Source organism: Molossus molossus, unplaced genomic scaffold, assembly GCF_014108415.1.
Source record: "Molossus molossus isolate mMolMol1 unplaced genomic scaffold, mMolMol1.p scaffold_m16_p_13, whole genome shotgun sequence".
NCBI classification, from domain to species: Eukaryota; Metazoa; Chordata; class Mammalia; order Chiroptera; family Molossidae; genus Molossus; species Molossus molossus.
The window spans coordinates 29,257,584-29,261,690 of record NW_023425348.1 but is presented as its reverse complement, the minus strand read 5'-3'; the positions used below and the strand labels follow the sequence as shown (position 1 = coordinate 29,261,690).

General features: G+C 39.9%; 1 pseudogene; it reads right to left on the bottom strand.

The window, feature by feature from the left end:
- Nucleotides 1-616: 616 nt before the first annotated feature.
- Nucleotides 617-957, bottom strand: LOC118627855 (annotated as a pseudogene).
- Nucleotides 958-4,107: the final 3,150 nt, after the last annotated feature.

Genomic DNA, 4,107 nt, shown 5'->3' with positions numbered 1-4,107 from the left:
GGGGAGAGAGAAACCACAGAACTTATATGCATATATGCATGAACAATGGACATGGACAACAAAGCTGGGGACAGGTTGCGGGGGGAGTATGAGGGGGGGAATCAGTGGGGGAAAAGGAGAAACATCTGTAACAAAAATAATTAAATAAATAAATTAAAATAAATAAATAAATAAAAGGCAAACAATTGACTACTTGAAACAATATAGCATTGTAATATGTGTCTATAACATATAAAGAATTAAAATATATGGAAAATAGAATAAAGGTGAGATAAATGGAATTAAACTATTAGAAGATTTATAAATTTATGAACTGTGATTCTTGAACAGTGAAGCAAAGTATTTCAATAAAATTTTCTAAGAATACTGTGATAATTTAAGATTTCATTTTGGAATCTCTAGAGAAAATAATTAAAATGAATTTTAAAAGCTAGAAACAATCCAAATATCCTTTGATAGGTGAACATATTAAAAAATAAAACAAAACTATGGTATATTCATATAATTGAATACTAGTTAGAAATTTATTATAAATGAATTTCTGTTACACAAAACAACATGGATAAATTTTCTACACATTTTTTTTTCAAGAGAACAAATCCATTTTATTTACTTTTTAATAATTTAAAATCTTTGAGGGGTACAGCATTACACGAATTCTGTGTCCAGTGGCCTTAGTGGGAAGGTTGCTTCAGAATTTAGCACGAACCATGCCACTATTTCCAAGAGCACGAGTTACCTTTCCCCAGATGACTGGTTTTGTTTGGTTTGCCACCAGGAGTCACTAAGTTGTTCTTTGCTTTGTACACATAAGCACATCTCTTGACCAGATAGAATTCAGTTTCATCTTGAGCATAAACACCTTCTATTTTAAGAAGAGCTGTGTGCTCCCTCTGGTTCCGGAGACCCCATTTATAATCGGCAAAAAATGGCTTTGCACCACAGCCTTCCAGACATATTTGTCCTTATAGAATTCGTGTTCCCAGCAGGCCTCCACAGGGTCCAAGATGGCAGAAAAAGCCCTACACATTCTTTTAACCCAAAGAAGCCAAACACAAATTCTGTAAAGTCTGTGGTGATAAAAATCAGATATGTGTTAGCTTGGGGCAGAGGGAGTATTTTGACTCCAAAGGAATACAAGTGAATATTCTCAAATATTTATTACAGTGATGTTTTCACGAGCTTATACTTTTGTCAGAATTAATTGAACTATGCACATAAAATCTCTGCACTTCACTCTATGTAAATTGTATGTAAATAAAGTTAATGTTTGAAAATAACACTTTTTAAATGTAGAGGAAACTAAGAAAATCACAAAGAAAAATGAAAAATTACTCATAATCCAATCACCCATGGGTAATGATATAAATTTTGATGTATCTCTATATATATCTGTACAGATTAACACACACACACATTTCTGTACAGATATATTGGCAACTTTTCTTTCCACAATTTTTTCACGCTATAACATTTTGTGGGCTTATTTTTATTTTTGCTGTTGCTATTAATCCTCACCTAAGGATATTTTTCCATTGATTTATTTTTAAATCATCATTATTGTTGAATGTATTACAGATATTTCACCCTTTTTTCCCCATTGACCCCCTCCTCCCCATTCCTGCCCCCTCTTCTCTTGCCTTCCTCACACTATTGTCAGTGTCCATTGATTGTGCATATATACATAGAAGTTCTTTGGTTTATCTCATCCCACCTTTCCTCACCCTTTCCCTTTGAGGTTCTTCAGTCTAACAACCAATTTGTACTTCTTAATTTCTTCATCTTTTTCACCCATCCCCCCAGCCCCCACCCATCTGGCAAGCAACAAAAAGTTCTCTGTATCTATGAGTCTGTTTCTGTTCTGCTTGCTCATTTTGTTTGTGGATTAAATTGTTGATAGATATTTACTAATTGCCATTTTATTCTTCATATTTTTATTCTTCTTCGCCTTCAAGAAGACCCTTCAACATTTCATATAATACTTGGTTTGGTAGTGATGAATTCCATTAGCTTTTTCTTGTCTGGGAAACTCTTGATATGTCCACTGATTCTAAATGATACCTTTGAAGGATAGAGTAATCGTGATTGTAGGTCATCGCATTTCATCACCTTGAATATCTCTTGCCACTCCTTTCTGGCCTGCAAAGTTTCTTTTGAGAAATCAGCTGAGAGTCTTATGGGAACTCCTTTGTAGGTAACAGACTGCTCTTCTCTCGCTGCTTTTAAGATTCTCTTTGTATTTAACCTTTGGCATTTTGATGGTGATGTGTCTTGGTGTGGACCTCTTTGGGTCAAATTGTTTGGAACTCTCTGTGCTTCCTGGACTTATATGTCTGTTTCCTTCAACAAGTTAGGGAAGTTTTCTGTTATTATTGTTTCAAATAGTTTTTCAATTTCTTGCTCTATCTCTTCTACTTCAGGCACCCCTATGAGGCTAATGTTGGCACACCTGAAGTTATCTCAGAGGCTCCTTACACTATCCTCATTTTTTGGATACTTTTTTCTTTTTGCTTTTCTGATTGGGTACTTTTTTGCTTTCTCATATTCCAAGTCAATGGTTTTCTTCTTGGCTTTGCCTACTCTAGAATTGATTCCTTGTAAATTATTCTTTATTTCAGTTAGTGCATCCTCCATTTCTGACTGGTCCTTTTTTATGTTGTTGATGTTCTAAGTTCCTTGGACGTCTCCTTAAGTTCCTTGAAGGTCTCACTAAGTCCTTTGGATGTCTCGCCAAGTTCCTTGAGCAACCTTATAACCTGTGTTCTGAACTCTGCATCTAATTAATTGCTTATCTTCATTTTGTTCCTGGAGTTTTGTTCTTTTTTATTATTATTATTTGGGATACGTTTCTTTATCTCCTCATTTTGGCTGCTTCCCTGTGACTGTTTCTGTGTATTAGGTAGAGTTGCTATGTCTCTTAGGCTTCATAGGGCGGCCTATTATTGTAGGTGTCCTGTAGGATACAGTGGCACAGTCTCCCTGATCACCCCAGCTGGGCCCTCGAGGTGCACCTCTCTGTGGACCATACACCCTTCTGTTGTAATTGAGTCTTGACTGCTGTTGGCACCTCAATGGAAGATATTTACTCAGGCTGATCAGCTGCAAGGACTGGCTGTGACCAATGACCACTGGCCTCTGACTTCCTTGGAGGATCAGCAGTGTAGGGGCCCATCATACAGAGCAAGACTTACTTCATCATGGCTCTGGTACTCACTGAGCCCAATCATTGAGTGTGTCACTTGAGGAGGTAGTTGGGTGGTGGTGTTTTGATGTGGTCTGAAGCTATCCACTGGGTGTGCTGGCTCTGAGGCAAAGTCAGCCACTACCTGTGTTCTAGCTGGGGCCACCAGGCTTAAGCTACAAAGTGATCTGCAGATGGTTGCTTCTTGTGCTGGGCTTGGAGGTACCCAGGAAAAGCCAAGTTGTGAATCAAGGCTGGCTGCTTCTAGTGCCAGGCCTGTGGCCACTTAATGAGAAGTATGAAGCTCACTGAGACCAGATGATGCTTGTTTAAGAGATTTTAGGGAACTTTGAACCAAGATCCAAGACAGGTCAATCCTAAAGCCTTTGGAAACAGCTTGGGTGGGCCCAAAGTTGATTAGGCCAGGGCCTCAGGGAATCACCCAGGTAGGGCAAACAGTGTGGGCCAGGTTTCTGAAGTCCCAGATATGGCTGCCGTCTGCTACCCCAGGGAATAGCTCACCAAAGGAACATCAGTCTCTGCCAGCACGTCTGTCCAGGAGAAAGCCTCCTCTCTAGCTCTTGTCCTAAGGCCAAACAGCTCAGTTCTTCCCCGTATATTTCGGGTACCCCTCAGGCTGCCTCCCCTCCAAGCCTACAGGGAGCACGTCTGAGTAAGTCCATGTGCGGGTCCTTTAAGAGGGACTGCCTGTGGTTCCCAAAGCCACAGCCTCCCTCTGCCTCAGTTCCCACTGGGTTCCAGCATGAAGTTATGGAGACTTCTCTTCCTGGCACTGGAACCCTGAGCTGGGCACCTGGTGTGGGATGGGGACACCTCACTACTCAGGGTGGACCTTTCCAGCAGAGGTATTCTTATAATTTTTATCCACCACAAGTGGGTGTGGGATCAGCCCAAACGTGCCTCCA